Here is a 21,525-nt window from a genome sequence, read left to right as displayed (position 1 = left end):
GACTGATACAAACTGTATTGGCATCATAATCCTGCAGATAGATGCCACTGCTTCAGCCTAAGACATTAAATGGGAACCCAGTGTGAAGAGACAAGGAAAAGAACCAATACTTTTAGAACTAATCAGTGCAAGCAAAACCACAGATCAGTCACATTAAGAAGGTAACCACTGTGAGCTACCTATCTTGGTATTGCTGGATCATGTAAACAAGCTCTTGAAATAAAATTCATCTCCTTTGATACTTAGAAGAAGAAGAGGAGGAGTTTGGATTTGATATCCCGCTTTATCACTACCCGAAGGAGTCTCAAAGCAGCTAACATTCTCCTTTCCCTTCCTCCCCCACAACAAACACTCTGTGAGGTGAGTGGGGCTGAGAGACTTCAGAGAAGTGTGACTAACCCAAGGTCACCCAGCAGCTGCATGTGGAGGAGCGGAGACGTGAACCCGGTTCCCCAGATTACGAGACTACTGCTCTTAACCACTACACCACACTGGCTCTCCAGGACCTACCTATTTATTTTTTTCATATTTGTGGGTAATTTCCATGGACTGAAACATTCATGGTAGCTGTCAATGCTTGGAGCGTTAGAAATAGGGTTTCCTGACCAATGAGTATGCAGATAAATAGAACCCGCAGATTCAGCTTTGTTCAAAAAAGCTTCCTCTGAGCATCTAACTTTTTGTCTAGCTATCCCCTTTCCCCTCACTGTCACATTCCAATGTGACCAAGAAACAAGAGTTATGCAGGAATAGAACTGCTTCTCAGTGGCCGGAGTCACCAGAGAGAGGAAACGGGCTTCGCCTCCCCCATAATGGTGTCCCTGAGAATACTGCTTTACTATGTCCTATACTTTAATGGATTCCGTTCATCCCTATGGGGGAAAAGAACATTCAGCACTGAGGGATTAACACTGTTGCAGGAAGAAGACCTGCTTGCAACAGGGGCACAACAGAGAACAGCAATCCTCTTCCCCTTTCTGAAGGAATGTCCAGAATTGCAGGGAAGGTGGCAACAGGCCTGTTCAGGCATTTGTCTGAAAGCACAGGGAGCGTGGGATTGTGCCCATTGATGCTGCTGGCCCCTCTCTTGCCTCCTACCAGATTCCCCCGCCCCCATGAGAATTCAGGGGCTGGGGAGTCTGAACAGGTGATCTATTACCTTTCCAAAGCCTCTTGCACCTCTAAAATTTCTGGGGGATATATTTTGTGAGAGGTTGCCCTAGGATTGCCCTCTTGTGAGGAGAAAGTCACATTTGAAACACACACAAACACACCCTTTATAACAATGCTATGATATCTGTACCAATGTACAAAACATTTCCTATATCTACCCTGTCAAAGTGCAGCTGGGAGGAAATTGCTGTTTCTGTCATCACAGGATTTGGCTGTTTCTGCAGTATCTAGCGACAACAACAGAAGTTATTGGATTTAATGGCCACCTCCAACGAGAGAGCTTCGGGCGGTCTTGTTTGGCTGCACATTACTTAAGAACAGCAGCAGCATGTAAGTGGCTTGTATTCTCTGCACTCTTCGCCACAAGGCTTCTGCAAGCGCTGCGTCTTCGGGCTGAAGTAGGACAGTATGCCTTAATCTAAATTCTCCAGGTATACCAAATCTGAACTAGAGCAGATTAATGATGGATTTCAGTAATGCAGTTTGAGCTGCCCAGCAGTATCTGCCTGCCTTCCAGCAGGGGAGACACAGAAACACACCCACCCACCCGTACCTATATTTATACATTATTTTACAGCAGCTTCACTGGTTCCTTATGTTTACCAAATGCAATTCGGTTTGTTAATGAACTGGGATCCAAATATTGTGTCTAGCAAATGCAATTCAGATTGTAAATGAACTGGGATCCAAATATTTGAAAGAGCCCACCTCTATATCAGCCAACCTATACACAAATATCAACAGCGAAGGCTCTGCTTACTTTCCTGCTCAGTGAGCAATAGTGACACAAGACATGGGCTTCTCTGTGGTGGTACTCAATCTACAGAATTCCCGCTCCTCAGATATGTGGTTGGTGTCAACATTAACTTTTCAATGCAAACCAAAAATGTACCGAAGGCATTTGGTGATGACTGATGCATTAAGGTTAGAAATATTGTGGATTGTTTGCCTGCCAGTAGCCCAGTTTGCACGTAATGCTAAGTTAAACCATGGCTTAGCATGAATGTGCAGCTTCCCAAGGGAGGATTGTGGCTGCTTTGTTCTTCCTACACTGCAGCACTGCTGTGATCTAAGCCAAGGTTTGGTTTCGCATGTAGTCTGAACGAAGCTGCATTGTGTTTTGTATGATATTTTTTAATACTATTAAAAATCTGCAGTGTGAATCTTGTTTTAATATAGAGATTTCAGTTTGTAAGCTGTCTTGGGATCATTAGATAAAGGCTGGTTTAGAAACTAATTAATGTAATAACATATGTTAGGGGTGATGTAAATTGAGCAGTTAATGTGCATAACAACCGGCCATTGTGCACATTCATCAGGCTCATACAGAATGCGCACGTAATTTGCCCACAAAGTGAGAAAAAGTTGATTTTTATATGGAGCCCCACCACTTCTTCATGCTGCTCAGATGCTCAGCCCATGGGCATGTTGGAAACTACATAAGATAAATCGATAGCCAGAAGCAACCCAGAGGGTGCAGATTTCACATTTTTGAACCGGAGATAAAAAAACAAGAACATGCTTCTTGCAGACTATGCATACTGACAAACAAAATGCAGTTGAGATATGCACATTCTCCAAAGCTTACTGGGGGCTATGCACACTGGCCAGAGAGTTTACAATACGCAGTTGAGATATATACATTCCCTAAGTCCTGCTGGAGGTTATGCGCAGTGATTGGAGAATGTTCAAAATCCAATTGCTATATGACTATTCCCCAACGCCTGTTGAATATTATGTATATTAGCCATGAAATATGTGAAATTCCCTCTTCACCGATAGATTACATGCACATTCTTCATGTGGCCTGGTGAATGTGCACAATGGCTGGTTAATGCACATTAACAACTCAATTAGCATTACCTCTACCTCACACATATATCAAAATCCCACTCCTCCCTCTTGCTTACCTCCCTTTTCCAGAAGGGAAATTTTGAGGGCATTTCCTTCAACGGCAAAGTGTCGAAGTAGCATGCTAAGCATCCATGTAACAACTCACCCACTCCAAAACAGCCAAGGATGAAACCAGGGGTTGCCTAGAAACCACAATGTACTACCTACAAGGAGCAGCTAGCATTGACTCCAAACCAGCCAGGAGTGCACTGCTGCAGTCTTTGTACACACACATTTGATCTAATAAGGAGATCAAGAGACACTCCTTCATCCTGCTATCTGTTCTGCACTGTCACAAGTAGCTAGTGTGGGCCTACAAGATTAATGAAGATTGGGTCTTGGCATTTCATCTTCCCACTGTTCCCACAAACAAAGCTTTAAATATCACCTATTTTAATACACATGCTGATTTTTCTGATGTGCCCTTTAAACTCCAAGCTACCTCTGCAAAGCTGCAATTCCTTTGATGGCACAACCAATACACACTTGCTGATAAAAACAAACTGTGTGCCACTGAAGAACAAAGAATACTTGGGGTAAGCTGAACCAGTGGAAGAACTATAGCACCACCATCATGCTTTTTGACATGTTCCCATCAATAACTAAGCTGCATTATATTTTGCTTACTCTAGGAGGGCTTGTTCTGAACTGAGATTTGGTCACTTCAGCTGCACAAAAATTTAAGGAAAGAAGAAGAGCCTGTCGATTTATTCTCAAAGTGCTGCAATTCCCAATAGGGGATCCTGTTTAGTATTTCTGCTTGCTTTGAACATTATAAATCTTTTGACCTTGAAAATAGGATCATCTGCTGAGAAGCTCAGGTATCAGATATATGATATTTCAATCATTCTGTTCTCAGGACTCTTCTCAAATGGGAGAGCAGAACAACATGCACAGTTACTGTATGTGAAAGATCTCATTTGCCTTGTACCTTCTTCCTGCAGATATGGAAACATTCTGGGGCAGGATAGAGATTTAGAGAAACGCATCAACATGGATTGGGAAGAAATCTATGGATGTCAGATACTTTGTGCACATTTCCCCCTTCTAAAAAAAACTTCTGATGATGGATAATTACTCCTACATAGATGAGTGATCAATTATAACATTTCAATAGAAACTGCAAGTTTACTGCAAGATCTAAACACATTTACCTGCAAGTGAATCTCACTGAGTTCAGATGGACTTCCTGTGCTTAGGGCCACAACCTTAAAAAATAATCATTAGCAATGCTGATGCATAAGGGAGGGGGGAATAATTCTAGTAGTGAAATTCATTAACTAATCACACTACATAAAGCAGATCAGGACAGACATGCAGCTTTCAGGATTAAAGGATCACATCTTCAGTCAGGAAGTCAACTACGAGGTAATAAAGAAAAAGAAGAGAGTTCACATTATCCAAGTTCCCACCCAAACCAGGATGCTTAAAAGTCAACAATTATGAATAAAGTAGACCTGGATGAAAGTTAAAATGCTTTTGCTCCCAGGTTCCCAAATGATTTTTAATGAGGGGATATTTGGACCTCATAATTTTTGCTGTGTGCTAATGGAAAAGGAGCTCATGCTCTGTTCCTGTTGTGGAGACATCCTTTGTAGTAAAGCAATCATCTTAATCTGCAAAGAAATCAAAAGGGCTAAGAAGGGATTTAGCAAGGTTAGTAATGAAGCATTCTAACTACCCTTGCCCCTAAACCGAGTGCCCTGTACTTTTGGGAAAGAGGGCTCTGCCTCCCAGGATGATGGTGACAACAACACCTTTAATAAACACTGTCTTTAGTTCACAGGAAGAGGGAGATTAAAACTAAATTCAAGGTGTTTCCTGACAGGCAACAGCGACATTAAGATGTATGCTCTCATAACATCCTAAAGCTGTTTATCACCTCTGTGCATAAATGGGAAAGCCTTCCCACTTACTATATTGTGTGGACACTTCCTTCGACCTCTAATAGGGTTAATCTCCTTAAAAAACAAAAAGCAATTTTGCTCTCTCGAGCCAGCAACTGGGCTCCCAGAGTAGACCCATTGAAATTAACTGGCCTAATTTATAATCATAGAATTGCAGAGTTGGAAGAGACCCCAAGGGTCATCTAGTCCAAGGGTCAGCAAACTTTTTCAGCAGGGGGCCGGTCCACTGTCCCTCAGACCTTGTGGGGGGCCGGACTATTTTTTTGGAGGGAGGGGGAATGAATGAATTCCTATGCCCCACAAATAACCCAGATTTGCATTTTAAATAAAAGCACACATTCTACTGATGTAAAAACACCAGGTAGGCCCCACAAATAACCCAGAGATGCATTTTAAATAAAAGGACACATTCTACTCATGTAAAAACATGCTGATTCCAAGACCATGTGTGGGCTGGATTTAGAAGGCGATTGGGCTGGATCTGGCCCCCAGGCCTTAGTTTGTCCACCCATGATCTAGTCCAACCCCCCACAATACAGGAATCTTAGCTGTAAAGGAAGCAGAGTCCACAACCTCCCGAGGGAGCCCATTCCACTGTTGAACAGCTCTTAACGTCAGAACGGTATCCCTGATGGTTGGTCAGAATCTCCTTTCTTGTAACTTGAAGCCGTTTGTTCAAGTCCTACCCTCCAGAGCAGTAGAAAACCAGCTTGTTCTCTCTTCCATGTGACAGCCCTTGAGATATTTGAAGATGACTATCATATATCTTCCCCATCTCCCCTTTTCCAGGCTAAACATACCCAACTACCTCAACCATTCCACACCCTTGATCATCTTGGTTGCCCTCCTCTACACACATTCCAGCTTGTCAACATCCTTCTTAAATTGTGGTGTCCAGAATTAGACACAGTATTCCAGGTGTGGTCTGACCCAGACACAATAGAGCAGTATTAATACTTCCCTTAATCTGGGCACTAGACTTCTGTTGAGACAGCCTAGAATAGCATAAGCTTTTCTTTTCTTTTCTTTTCTTTTTTTTTTTGCTGCTGCATCATTCTGCAGACTCATGTTAAGCTTGTGGTCCGCTAAGACCCATAGATCCTTTTCACATGTAATGCTAGTAAGCCACTTAGTTGTACCCATTCATTTCAATGAGTTTACTCTGAGTAGATCCAAAATTGGATGCAACCCCATTTTAACCGCTGAAACTGTTAACAGAATGATTGATTCAAACTTTGATAATGAGAATACAATAATAAATTGCAACCGAACCAGCACCCTACTTACATAAATGCAAGCATCAAGGTAAAGCAACTTACATTCTTTGAGTGGTAGGTACATATAAAACTGACCAAGCAGTTCCTGCCTTCAGTTGCCAGTATGAGAACCTTAATTGTCACTGTGACATGAAAGATTGAAAATCAGGCCTCTATAAATATTCTTGCCAGAGACAGATGCCCTGACACTCTGGTAAGGAGCTCACAGACACCTTCCCCCAACTTAGGAGAAGTCTCTTACACTGCACTAAGTGTTGGATTTCTGCAGGCTGCAGAGCTCAGCGTAAGAGATTGCACTCTGCATGTGCCAAAGGGCTTGAGAAAAAATGTCAGGGGAAGGGATATGTGCGTTGTCAGGGGAATGTCAGGGGAAGGGATATGTGCGTTGTACTGCACTGAGCTTCAGCAGGAGGAAGCCCAGTATGATGAGCGTATGGAGAGGGAACCAGCCATCTGGCTGACTGGTATGTGTGAGGGTGGGTGGGGGAGACCCGCTATGGAGCCCTCTAGTGGGAGGGAGGGAAGGTTCAGCACAGTTGCTACTGAGCACCAGGGCAGAAAGCGTCATGCTTGCAACAACAAGCAAAGCTGCAGGCTCCACTGATATCTGATGATGGTTGCAAAGGGCTTTGGCATGTGGAGAGCAAATAAGCTGGTGAGGGATGCCCTCTCATGTTCCTGAGAGACCAGGAGGTCTTGAAAGACGAGGGAATAAGCAGGTGCAGCTTGGAGGTTGCTTTGAAAAGCTCTGTCCAGTTAACTGTTCCACTGCAGCTGAGGTTTGATTCTGGGGCTGCTTCCCACTGTGCAGCAGTGAACTAAATTCAGCATTAAAGAATGGAAAACTCATTCTTTGGTCTCAGTTCCTGTGGCACACACAGAGGGCTTTGTAGGAAGGAGAAGGGCTGACCACTGAGTTGAACCAAGATTTGTGATTCCTGATCAAGTAACAGAGGGCTCCGCTCAATGGAGAAGGTCCCTTTGTTGTGGCCCAGAGTTTCTGACATGAGCTTTGTGGCACAGGAGCCACCACAAAGCATCCCCCTCCCATGAAAGTGAGATGGGGTCCTTGAAAGGAAAATAGGAAGTTATGTAACAAATGGCTGGGGGGGGGGCAGGGAGACTAATCTACTTCCAAGCTGAAGGAGTAGCATGGAAATGGACACATCAACCCAATGAGCGGCAGCTGTGAAAATAGAGAATTCCATGCTGGAAAACATTAGGACAGGGCCTGAAAATAAAACTGCCGATATCGTCATGCTTTTATACAAAGCTCTACGGTGCTATCACACTTGTAGTGACTCAGTGATGAACAGTATTCCATCTTATAAAGGAAATCATGGAACTGGAAAGGGTGCAGGAAATTATCAGGAAGCTGGGACCACTCTGCTGTGCGGAAAGGTCACAGTGTTTGGGGGCTTCTTAATTTAGGAAGGGGACGCGGGTGGCACTGTGGTGTAAACCACTGAGCCTTGGGCTTCCCAATCGGAAGGTTGGCGGTTCGAATCCCCGTGACAGGGTGAGCTCCTGTTGTTCCGTGCACTGCTCTGGTTTGGCCAGAAGCGGTTTAGTCATGCTGGCCACATGACCCGGAAAAACTGTCTGCAGACAAACGTCGGCTCCCTTGGCCAGTAAAACAAGATGAGTGCTGCAACCCCAGAGTCGTTCGCGACTGGACGTAACTGTCAGGGGTCCTTTACCTTTACCTTTTTTAATTTAGGAAAGATTCAAGTAAGCAGGGACATGATCCAGTGTCATAAAATGACACATGGTGTGAATAACATGTACGTTTTTCTCCTTCTCTCATTAGAACCTGGGGTTACCCAGTGAATCTGAATGGTGGAAGCTTTGGAACTGACAAAATCAAGTACTTCTTCACACACCGCGTGGTTAAAATTATGGAATTCATATCCATAAAATGCAGCAATGGTCAACAACTCAAGACAGCTTCAAAAGGGGGCTGGACAAATTCATGGAGAAAAAGACAAACAATAGCTACTAGTCAAGATGGCTATGTGCTACCTCAATCTTCTGCAACCTAGTGCCCTCCAAATGTTTTGGACTACAATCTCCCCTAGTTCAATCTAGTATGGTCAATGCTTGGGGATGATGGGAGTTGTAGTCTAAAACATCTGGAGGGCACCTAGTTGGGGGATGACTATTGCTCTTAAGTGCTGTTTGCTGGCTTCCTCCCACATCATACTAGGAGAAACAACATGGCAAACCAATTAAGTTTTTCAGTCTAATCTAGCAGGGCTCTTATGTGCTAACGACAGAGAGCCATTTCAGAGGCTGGAGATGGGTGAGACAATACTGACTAAAGTAGAAATAAAAGTTCAACAGGGGAGTTTCCAACAAACTGCAAAGGGAAAACACAGGAGTAAGGAAAGCCATCAATGAGAAGAATTCAGTAGGTTAGAAAAATACACGGGCACTGTGCTGACACAGTAGTTAAGAAAGCTGTGCAAAACATATTAGATATATATAAAGCACCATTTTCAAAACCCATTTATTTCCCTCTAAACTCTAGGCAAGATGTAAACATTCTTGGACCCCATCTTACATTCATAATTTTGTTTTCCAGGGAGACAGAATGAGTCGAAATTCTTCAGCTTTCGTAACAGAGGAGTTATGATACATTTTTGTAAATACAGTGGTGCCTCGCAAGACGAAATTAATTCGTTCCGCAAGTCTTTTCGTCTTGCGAGTTTTTCGTCTTGCGAAGCACGGTTTCCCATAGGAATGCATTAAAAATCAATTAATGCGTTCCTATGGAAACCGCCTTCAGACCAGGTCCGGGGACAGTCTGTCCCCCGACCTCTCCTGAAGGCTGGCGGGGGGCAAAAGTCTTTGCTCCCCCCGCCTGCCTTCAAAAGCCGTCCGGGGGCTTTTAAATTGCCCCGGGACAGTCCCGGGGCGATTTAAAAGCCCCCAGTTAGGCAGGCAGGGGGGACAAAGACTTTTGCCCCCCGCCTGCCTTCCCGGGAGAGCGGGAAGGCAGCGTTGCGTTTTCCGCTCTCCCGGGAAGAGGAGGTCCTGGACCTCTTCTGAAGGCTGGCGGGGGGCAAAAGTCTTTGCTCCCCCCCGCCTGCCTTCAAAAGCCGTCGAGGAGAGCGGAGAATCGCAGCGTGTTTTTCCGCTCTCCCGGGAAGGTCAGGCAGGGGGGAGCAAAGACTTTCGCCCCCCGCCAGCCTTAAGAAGAGGTCCAGGACAGTCCTGGGGCGATTTAAAAGCCCCCGGGAAGGCAGGCAGGGGGGAGAAAGACTTTTGCCCCCCGCCCGCCTTCGGAAGAGGTCCCGCTAGCCTTCGGAAGAGGTCCTGGAAGGCCGGCGGGGGCGAAAGGTCTTTGCTCCCCCCCCCGCCTGCCTTCAAAAGCCGTCTGGGATAGCGGGAAGCGCTTCCCTGCTATCCCGGACCACTTTTAAAATGCTGGCGGTGGGGAGCAAAGCCTTTCGCCCCCGCCGGCCTTCCTGGACCTCTTCTGAAGTCCGGAGGGGGGGGAAGGCTTTGCTCCCCACCGCCAGCATTTAAAAGAGGTCCCCAGAGATTTCCCTATGGGCTTTCGTCTTGCAAAGCAAGCCCATAGGGAAAATCGTCTAGCGAAGCGACGCAAAAACCGAAAAACCCTTTCATCTTGCGGGTTTTTCGTCTTGCGAGGCATTCGTCTTGCGGGGCACCACTGTAATATTTTGCATGCCTTTGGGGCTAGCTGCAAAATCTATTTCCTTCTCAACTATTTGGGTATGAGACCAGATATTAATGAGAAAACTATTGGCAATATATTCCTGCTACTGCATCTTGTGTAACTTCAGAAGGGGGGTGCGGGTGGGGTTGGTCTGCTTTTGCCAATTCTTGTGCATATGATCTACCCTCTCCTGTATCAGAGCTTCACTAGGTTTCTGGTCTAAGTGTGTGGGCAGGATTTGTTTACCATGCTTCTGAACAGACTTATTAAAATGAAAGGAATGCTTTCACAAGAGATGCTTTATGAGACGCTCACACAACACCGGAAATGCACAATCAAACAATAAACAAGCAAGATGAAAACAAAAGCCATGAACTAGGCTAGGGAGAGCATAAGGACATGATAGGCTCTGCCTACTCATATGAAAGGCAATGATGGTGGATATTATGCATTATTACTATGTATTATTTTGGAGTATTCTATTCTAGGCACGTCACACACTTTTATTTCATCAGCCTAGTTCAGCCTGCTCCTCTGTTTCCATCAGTATTTTAACATGTTAGGACAGAACTATCAGTATCAAGAGAACATATCGCAAATGGATCACACATTATTAATTTCTTTTGTCAGTAATGAGCCACCATCAAAATCAGGCTGAGTTTTTTAAATTCACCATTACTGGGGAAAGAGAAAGGTTAACACACCAAAAGTTCACCTTAAAGGCTGAGAAAATGCACACATGTAGATAACATGCAAAATTAGCACCAACTCAATTAAAGACCAAAGTGAAATCAGCTGCAGTTTCCACGCAGGTTGGAGCACACCCTTGAAGATGTCCATATGCCCTGTAATACTGCACCTGCTATAGGCAGTCTGTCATCTGTTTCCTAGGTGGTATTATCTGACAGTCTTTCTTCCCCATGGCCACATGCCATTTGGAGTAGACAGTTCAAAACATAAAATTGTTGGTATTACTACTAAAATTGGTGCCTCTCTCAGCTTCTAAAAATACCAAGACTCGGCCAAACTACAATGTACTACAATAACTTCTTATTCATATTCCATAGCTCTTGATGGACCAAATACTGTCGAGATTTCAAAATGAACTATTCTATCACCTCTGACATGTCCTTGGCTGGCTTCCCTCACATTCTTAGCTAACAGAAAGAAGCTCAGAAATGATCTGAGTTCTACTAACTGCAAATGACATTTAGCGTTTGCTGTAACTGATAGCACCTGAGAGCAAATAGCAGGAATCATTTTTAAGACATGGTGGCTTTCTTTGGACTTTGCGGTTTTCCTTCATTACCGGTAATTAGACTATAAAACTAAGGGTTTCTAGGTCCCATCGACATTAATGTGACTTAGTAGTGCACAACTTGTGTTAGATTATGACCAGTTAAACAGCATCCTAAAGAGAGTAGAGAAAATATAGATACGCAACACACTGCATTGATCTCTTCAGCTGTTCAGGGATATATAAACACACACGCACACTCTCTTCTACAATCACTGCATGGACCACTTGGAATGTGAACATTTACAAAGAGTGCTGGCATCCCAAACAGGAAAGTGACATAGTGATGCTTCAAAACTGCTCAGATTTACTGAGATTAGAAATCCCAAGTAAAATATTTCAGAAGCTTTTCCTCTTTCCTCCAGAATGTGGCAACGACAAACAGGAAAATATGGAAAACTGAAAACACATTCTCTAAGAATGAAGAGTACAAGTTAAAGCAGAAGTAGCTGCCATTAAGAAAGTTGTTTCAAAGCAAGTAGTACAGAGTATCAGAAGCAGATTGTGTGATTACACAAGGAAAAGAGGATATACAAATTCAGGGAGAAGAAACCTATCGAAGGCTACTACCCATGATGGCTATGCTCTGTCTCCAAAGTTGGAGGCAGCAGGGCTTCCGAATACCAGTTAATGGAAACCACGGGAGGGAGAAATGCTCTTATGCTCTGTTCTGCTCCCTGGTTTCCCACAAGCGTCTAGATGGCCACTGTGAGAACAGTGTGCTGGATGCCATTGGCCTGATGATACAGCATGCTATTCTTATGCCTCCCTAGAACAAGGCATAAATACCTGAGCCTCCTTAAGTGTAACAGCAACAAAACAGGGGGGCTGAGCAGGTAGAACTCTCCCTTCTGCCAAGGTTTGGAGTAGACAGACAGGAGAGAAAAATGAACAATCCAAGACATGTGGCCTCCTAAGAGGTACAATACAGAAGCAAAAGGTACTGCAAGCCAAAAAAGAGGGTTGCCTTACGATTAACCTGAAAGATTAATAGAGGAGGTGGAAGCCTTTGATCCCCAGTTCCAGGAAGATCCCCTAAAGGAGTCCAGACCCACATCTGAAAGCGGGCTGGTGCACAGCAATGATCAAGAACAATGTTCTCCTTAAAGGCTTCGTGCCTTTGGGGCCCGCTATACTTCAAAATTGTACACAGGAAAGAAAATAGCAGAACAGCTTTTCACATAATTCAATTAAAAAATACTGAATGGAGAATTATGTAACCCAAGATTCTTTTAATTTTCTTTTAAATTTTCTTCCCGAGAAAGATACTACTTGCTTTTGGCGAACCATATCTGGTCTACTGGACCAGGAGCGTACTAATTCCATCTGTACAGTGGAACCAATGGAGTGGTTGCGCCATTTTCAATCTTTGTTCTATGACCAGGAAGCCCAACATTACAAACTATGCATTCAATTGGAGGACCTACCTCATTGGCCACCAGTAACTGCAAAGGAAGTTGAGAATTTAATCGCACAATTAAAGAACAACAAGGCCCCAGGGAATGATTACATCCCTGCCGAACTTCTGAAGTCCAACATTGGCTGGTGGGCCCCCCTGCTGGCGTCTTTATTTTCTTGGATCGACTCAACGGGTTTACTCCCAGATGGTTGGACTGAGGCAATAATTATCCCAATCTATAAAAAAGGACCCATGACAGACCCGGCGAGTTATAGACCAATCAGCCTTCTGCCTATACCCAGCAAACTATATGCCAAACATCTTTATATCAAGCTAACTAGCTGGCTGGAAACTGAAGCTATTCCAGTTACTTTTGACACATCCTATTCCCATCACATATAGGGGGGATGCCTTTTCGGCATTTCAAGCGTGTGATTGAATAATTTTAATTACTCTTCTGTATCTGGTCTGGAGTGATATATCTTGGAACATTTCCCCCTTATTCTCATATTTAAGGAGAACTTGTGTGGCTCTTGCAAAAACTTTCCCCAGATATCTAATTGTATGTCTTCTCTAATACTTTGAACTTGTTTTATCATGTAACCTTTCATTTGTTCTGGCTCTGTATCATACCTATTAAGCAGATGATATATTTCTGTCATCATGTGTTTCATAGTTCTCATAATAAGCTGTTCAAGATCTGCCATATCTCCTACTTGCTGATTTAATCTTAAATATCACTGTACACAAGCTTTAATCTGGAAATACGCAAACCAAGGGGGATTTCTTCCCAGTAATCAATTCTGTATTGCAGTGCAAGAAATCATGGCACTATGTCAGATCTTCAATCTTGAAAAGATTATTATTACTCTACAGCTGAAGAACAGGACTTATGTCTCCTTTTATCTTATCCTGTATAGACTCCAAGGGAGAACAATCTGGGCTGTTGGTTTATAAAGCCCTGAACAGCTTGGGACCAACCAACTTAAAGGACTGCCTTTCTCTATACATTCCTATCCATTCTTGGAGATCTGATGGAGATGCATTGCTAACTTCCTCTTATGACATCTGTCCAGTCGCCACAAAGAATCAGATGTTTAGCACAACAGCACATATATCATGGAATTTATTGCCTTTGTATATTAGGCAAGCATCCTCCATGCTTAGTTTTATACACCAGCCGAAAACATTTTCATTTCCACAAGCTTATCTTGCCACACAACCCAGTTTTATGTTCTTCTCATCTTTGCCTTTTTATATTTTCACTTTTGATTTTATAGAGCTTTTTATGCATAGCATTTTGAGGAGATTTATTTTCTTGATTTAGCTGTATAGAAATTTATGTCTGTATGTATAAATATTGGTCCTATATTCCAGTATATCACAGTATATATATTCCAGGTGGGGTGACGACCATGTTACTCTTTGCTGCAAAAGCACCTTAAGAGCCTTGTAGAATCTTAAAACTAAAGACATCTCAAAGAATTACTAATTTATTATGGCACAAGCTTTTGTGGACTATAGGAATAAAAGTACAGTGGTACCTCGGTTTAAGAACAGTCAGGTTTAAGAACGATTTGGTTTACAAACTCTGCAAAACTGGAAATAGTGTCTTGGTTTAAGAACTTTACCTTGGTCTAAGAATGGAATCCGAACGGTGGAAGGGCACCGGCGGTGGCAGGCCTCATTAGGGAAAGTGTACCTCAGTTTAAGAACAGTTTTAGTTTAAGAACAGACTTCTAGAACAGATTAAGTTTGTAAACCAAGGTGCCACTGTATGTTCTACAGGAAACAGGGATTAGGAAACTGGCCTGTATCACTCTACTTCAAGGGCAGTCAATGTGGTCCCCTCTAGATGTTGCTGAATTGCCACAGGAATGGCTAACCTCTGGAGGGCCACAAGTCAGCTGCCCCTAGATTACAACTCACATAATCCCTGACAACTGGATATGGTCAGCAACATCTGAAGAGCAACACATTGGTTACCTCTGCTTTTGAGATTAGACTCATCAACTGTCTATCCACCTATCCACCATTCTAAATACAGTAAGCCCACACTTTTACTTACAAGACCACAACCTTTCATGAGTGGGGGGGGGGCAATAAATAAATGGAGAGCCAGGGAAGCCCACCACTCTCTGCTCTCCATTTATTTATTCCCCCACCCCACCCATGTACCCGCAGGCTTTTCTCACTTACCAGGCTTTAAGAAGGTAGTGGGAGGGTTCTGACAGCATCCCAGAGCCCTCGCATGGCCTTCCCAAAGCCCAGGAAGCATGGCACCTTCATTGCCAGCCTCTGGGAAAGAGGTGTGAGGGCTCCTGGGGCATCCCAAAGGCTGGTAAGGAAGGAGTCTCCTTGCCTATCTGGGCCTTGGAAGGTCACAGGAAGGCACTGGGAATCTCTAACACAGCCATTCCTCTGGAAAATATTTAAGGAACACTCTCATGGATCATTTTAGAGATTGTGATGGCCTATAGAACCAAGGTATTTCAAGGGAGGATATGAATGTGTTAAATGTCTCAACTTCTCAGCCTGCTGAGCATTGCCCATAAAACAGCAAAGTCAGCAGCAAAGATTCAGGAATCCTCATTATCTATTTTCTCTGAGCACCCACCCTGTTAAGAATTTTAAACCTACCATCTTTGTGACCTTGCTAAGATGTCTGTTTTCCTCCCCCATTCCATTCAAGGTTTTTCCATCTATGTGGAGGAGGGAAAAGACAAAAGCCATTTCCGCTTCTTCCAGGAGTCACAATTGATCCAATTTTCCAAGCATTAGTGGCAAGGCAATCTGCTTCCTTCCTCACATCTATTGGATTACAGGGGTACTGAAGGACATGCACAACATGTGGGAGGAAAGCATCAAAGCTTTTGTACAGGTGGAACAGTCCTTGTTCTGCATAAGAGAAATCATACTATAACCAAGCATTTCCTTAACAGGTAAGATACTGGAGAAAATCTAGTTATGTGAGGGATATGCGTGCACAGGAGAAGCCGATGCTTGCTTAAATATTGACTGAGAAACATCTGATTGAAAGCCGTCACTAAAGTCAATGTTTGAGATCAGTGGATTTTTATTAGAATTCAGATATCTTCAGCCTTCATTTTTTTAAAAAATAAACCCTGAACAATTCTAACCTTAATGGCTAAAGAGAAAAACTACATTTCTTATATTCCTACTATTCCTAACGAGAATACACACTTTTCACTGTAGTTGTTATTATGTAAAATATACATACAGTTATGAGTTTGAGGGTCTCAGACATACAACCCCACCCTCTAAACAGTACTTTTGCAGAAGATATCCCTAAACTTTAGGCTTCCAAAGCTAGCAGCATTAAATGGAAATGCGCCGTTAGCACCCTTATGCTGTTCTCCATTTCAGCTAAAGTCCCAAAACATGGACATGAGCTTATCACGAAAAAGATAATGGGCTAGCCAACTCCTGATGTGATTCAGCAAATGTATTCTTCCAAGTCTTGGAAAGCAAAGAGAGCATAACATATTTGCTTTCATCATTTCTAAGCATTTCCTGCCACCGAAAGGCTGACTCATCAGTTTTTCCAGCATTAGGGGCCATCAGTAAAAGAGCTTTCAGTTACGCCAGGAGGCTGGAATGCTCAACTGATGGAAGACTTATATTTCAGAAAAATGCCAGCACTTTCCATGCTAAAAATGAAATGCCACAGAAGCCAGAGAATCATATAGCCTTTAAGGAGAAAAAGCAACCCGGACGCTGATCATCCCCCGACATCCCACTGAGAATCGAATTGTGCCAATTTGATTCAAATGGTGTTAATTAAATAAAAATGAGAAGTAGCTGCAGGTCTCGGGCTCATGAGCTCAAAACCCATGTGAAATTTAGCACATCACAAAACTGATGCAACAATGCAAGGGTAGCCAACAGACGGCCATCCAGATGTTGTTGGATTACAAAGGTAAAGGTAAAGGGACCCCTGACCATTAGGTCCAGTCGTGGCCGACTCTGGGGTTGCGGCGCTCATCTCGCTTTATTGGCCGAGGGAGCCGGCGTACAGCTTCCAGGTCATGTGGCCAGCATGATTAAGCCACTTCTGGCAAACCAGAGCAGCTCACGGAAACGTCGTTTACCTTCCCGCCGGAGTGGTACCTATTTATCTACTTGCACTTTGACATGCTTTCAAACTGCTAGGTTGCCAGTTGTTGGATTACAACTGGCTGTTAATTATCTACCTGGCTAGGTTCAAGGTGCTGGTTTTGGTGGATAAAGCCCTATACAGCTTGGGACTAGAATACCTGAAACATCACCCCTCATATACCCAATCAATCACTGTGCTCTGCAGGTGAGGGCCTCCTGCAGTTACCATCTTATCAGGAAGTCCGTGCCCTTTGAAATTCTCTCGCTTTGAATATTAGACAGAGGCCATCTCTGTTATCTTTTGGGTGCTTACTGATGATGCCCTTCCTCTTTCAACAAACCCTTTAAGTAGATATCTTCCCCAGTCACAAGTGTCCATAGTAATCAATAAATTGTGAAGTTTCCCACTGGTCGAATCCTGAAAGAGAATTACAGCTGCATGGCTCCTTTTGGGTAAATATGAGTTAACATGGCAATGTTTCATAACATGCTATCTGTATTCTCAGGTCACAGCAACCGCTTTAACAATATGTTTTTGAATCTGCAAACTTCCACAGCTACAGAGTGACATACCATGCCACCTTTCATCATTGTTCAGAACATGATGTGCTACAGAACTGGTAAACACGTTTCCATGTTAACTTGTGCTTATACAAAGGAAGCTCGACCAAGCAATGCAGCTGCAGTTCTCTAGAGGGGTTCAGCTGCAATTTCAAGTGACAATAGCGATGGAGAAACGAAGTCCATAACATTATATTCTGTAACTGTGTAGAGAAGCAGTAGCCCATATGGTGCCCTCAAATCGTTGAGGACATCAACTATTACTTACTACTTAGCGACCCACATCCTACCGAAGTCACTGCTGGATTATGCTCCTGCTACTGACTACGAGTAAAACAAAAGCTTACCAAAGAGTATGATAGTGTGAAATCAGTACTTGCCAGCACACTGCATAATAGAGACTAATTCTGAATAGCAGAAGCAAGATATGGCTACGCAGCCTGTGTTCCAGCATTCTACTGTTATCTGTGTGAAAAATTTTTTTTTATTCAAGTGAATATCAACAGCTGAATCTAAAAGGGACCAACTATAACCTTAGATGGAGGCAGTTTCTCTTCCAGCTCTGTGGAGGGTACAAGGTTGATATGCCTTTTCTCCAGCCTCTGCCTTTTATTGCCTTTTAAATTAAATTTATACTCCCTGTAGTGACTATGCCCACCTACAGACTTCCATAAATATTAAGAACACACAGTGCCAATGTTAACAGTGCCATCATTATTACCTTTCTACCATCTCATCACTGCCAAACACACCTGGATTCAGGGTGTCTCTGAAACAAGCTTTGCTTTTTTGGAGTGGGGGAGGTACACATGCTATTATAGTTCTTTTGTTTTTTTAATTAGATTTTGAACTCCAGTTTACCCACTGCCAGGAAACATCTCTAGTAACTCAGGAGTTGAAAGGCCAAAGCTATTTTAATTCCAAAATAAGAAAAAAAACATAATCAACTCCTCAAAAATATCTTGAAAGAAGTCTGTCACAGAATAAAATGCATACTTTAAACCCCAGCTTTTGGTTAAATATTCCTCTGAAGTGGTAGAACTACAGAATTATTTTTCACTCTGCTCATTTTGTGGATTTGTATGGATTTATAGCAATTATTTTACAAACAAACACACACTTTCCTTTATGTCTCTTGGTTTTGTTTAACAACAACAACAAAACTCTGGTCATGCTTTCTGTTCAAAAGGCCACTCCATATCTTTGTTGTCTTACTGTTCTTTATACAAAATGGTTCCCATAATTGATGCTAAAATGTAAGTATAAGCATCCTTGGGCTGATTAGCTGCAATGAAAAATTGCATACAAACTCAACTAAGGCAGCAGTAGCATATGAAGCTAATTAAGTTTTTTACCCTGACTTGTCTAACTATACAGTGATTCTTACCACTGAATACATCATTAAAAAAACAAACAACAACAACCTTGTTCTAAATTTTATAACAAATGCAAAATGTGGTTTCACCAATGGCTTCACCACAATCCTGTACGTGTTTATTCAGAAGTATGTATCATTGAATTGAATGGGACTTCCTCCCTGTTAAATGTGTATCACAGCCCGAGTCTATGTATGTTAAAGATGTAAGAGCATAGGAACAGCCCAGTCACCATTTACTAGTCCAGCATCTTCTTCCTGGTGTGGCCAACCAAATGGAGTTAGGAGGGATGGTGGGAGTTGTAGCCCAACAACTCCTAGAGGGCTACAGTTTCCTCATCCCAAATGGTGGAGGTTCTAGGTGGAATTAAAGTTTTTAAAAAATCAAATATAATTTAAAAATGCTGCTATAATTAATATTTGCAATACTTATTTTATCTCATGTTGTAATATTGCTACTTATAGTCTTTATTTTCCAAACAGGTTTAAAGTTTAAGTTTATAATAAGCTTAAGAGATATGATGAACTAGATTTCTGTGGCACAATTTTATAAGCATTAATAGATAAGTATTTTTTATGTTTATGATTATCTGTTTATGTCAGCGTTTCTTTAGGAAACTTGAAGTATATGCCCATAGAAGTATATGTGTTGTGATCCAAATGACATAAGAAAACCAGCAAGGGAAAAAAGCTTGCTTCTCATCAAGATCAATTAGACACAAACTGAAAATAATCTGTTTTGATGACACTGATGTTTTCAGAAAATCCTGCCCAGAATTGCTAGCTCTGAATACTAACTGCTGGAAACTGCAGGAAGGAAGAATGCTTGTGTGCTCAGGTCTTGCTTGACGATTTCCCACAGACATTTAGTTGGTCACTGTGACAATAGGAATGCTGGACTAGATGGAGCCATTAGCCCAATCCAGTAGGCTTATGGTATGCATACTTAGGGATAGGCATTGAACTAGAAGTTGTGGCACCCTCTGAAAATGGTGGCCACGTGTCTAGTTTCCCCTCAACCATCATACCAAGCACAAGTAACCTCCTGCCTGCATTTCCTTCCCCCTCATCAATTAAAATGTGTAGTGCAGGTAGGAAAAGGGTACATAGTGATGCCACGACATGAGGTCAGTTGTACTAAGTTATGCATTTAGTGTATGTTTGGCCCTTATTTCAGAATATGTCCCACCCCAAGTAGGGCTTCCTGCAAAATAGACACACATGGAGTTAAGCTGTTAACTTGCTTCCACTTCAATAAAGGGAGGTTCAGGATCTAAAATTAGGGCTTTTGTTTTATTCCTCTATCTAGTATTTGAGATGAAAGAAATCTGAGCTCTCCAAAAGGTTGAAGAAAAATAGATTTTGGGAAAACAAGCAAATCAAGACAAGTACAAAAGGATGGTTCAGATGACTTGAAGCTGCTTCTTCCAAGCAATGATGTGTGGTGCTTACATGCAGGAATAAACATGGGGTGAAATACAATGTGAACTCTAATAACCTATGTTTAAAATACTGGAATACTGTAGTACACATTTGCTGTAACTATTATGTCCGTTTACATCAGCAGCACCATGTCTTGAGTTGTATTCACTTTCAAAGAATTATACTTCCTAGAACATCACTTTTTATTTTAAAAAGTCCAGTTATCCTACTCCTGTAGGATTGCTGATTCAAGACTTTTTCTACTTTATTAATCATGCATTTAATAAATTAAACCAATTTCTGTATCACCAAAAGCACATGTGCCTTTTTGAAAATGGTGGAATAAAGTCTATGTTAACATACAGCATTTTCTTTTTCAGTTTCCTATCACAGTTTGATGTTAGAGCCGAAATAGTTTAAACAAAGTATGCTTCTTTTCAATCTCCTCCCCATCCCCAGGTTTACATTTGTCTGAACTGATGAATCAACCCAAGCATTGGTTGATTAATCTACTGATCCACTGAAGAGTTCATCCTTAAATCATTACTAAATATGGTTGTTCCACCAAATGTGCTTCAGCTTCTCATAATGTGGAAACAGAGATGGCCGAGGTGCTCTGACTTCCAGATATACTCCTCTATAACTGTTCCCCCCACGACAAAGGAACAGTCTGACATATATGGCTGGCAATTCACAAAGACTGGGCACAGCATTGCACCGGAGCGAGCTTCAGGCTTATCTACCCTCTGTAGCCATACCTTAATTCTGGAATGAGAACCAGAGCCTAGGCAGATTTCAATTGGTCCTACTCACATTATATGTGTACACACAGAGAGGACTAAATATAATCCTTTTCTTGGCCATAATAACCACTTCGATATTGATTTCAAAATGTTCATTTTCATTTTGGTATGAATCTGTAGCAATACCCTCAGAGCATAATTTCCATTATTTTGCATTCGCCCCAAACAATTTTATTTCTCAGCACTAAAAATATCCCCCTCATTGAATGCATCCCTCATATTTCTATTCTCTCCCCCCCCCCGCCCCCACCCCACACGCTTTCAGCATTCTGTACAACAACTGCAGTGAACGCTTATTGATACCAGTCGGTTATCTGTATTGGAACTTGAAATTGTTTCCATGTGTGTGTATTTTTTAAAACTGTTGCTATATATGTAACTGTTCAAATCGCTTTTATATATGCAATGATGTTACATAAGTTTTGAGATTTTTGCAAAGATGCTTCCTAGGAAGTGTTTCATAAATAAAGAAACCTTTTAAAGAATGTAAACTTTTCTCAAATGAATACATGTTGACAACATGTAATTCTAAGGCATAAAGTTGAGTATGGGGGGGGGAAGAGTATTGCTACTAAAATATATAAAAAATAGAATTAAGCTTTAATCTTGTCACA

The 21,525-nt window shown here is 42.3% G+C and overlaps 1 protein-coding gene and 1 long non-coding RNA gene across 2 annotated transcripts in view; one reads left to right on the top strand and one right to left on the bottom strand.

Moving 5' to 3' along the window:
• The window catches only part of MAPKAPK3 (MAPK activated protein kinase 3), a 72,807-nt gene that overhangs the window by 25,507 nt on the left and 25,775 nt on the right, over positions 1-21,525 (bottom strand). The gene's annotated exons all lie outside the window — the stretch shown is intronic.
• Positions 540-21,461, top strand: LOC309363915. The gene is made up of 3 exons (XR_014165650.1): positions 540-1,503; positions 15,324-15,573; positions 19,996-21,461. It is a non-coding gene; the product is annotated as an uncharacterized lncRNA (long non-coding RNA).

The sequence above is a fragment of the Podarcis melisellensis genome (genome assembly GCF_964234715.1).
Source record: "Podarcis melisellensis genome assembly, chromosome: 2".
Lineage (NCBI taxonomy): Eukaryota > Metazoa > Chordata > Lepidosauria > Squamata > Lacertidae > Podarcis > Podarcis melisellensis.
This window is presented reverse-complemented; position numbering and strand designations above follow the sequence as displayed.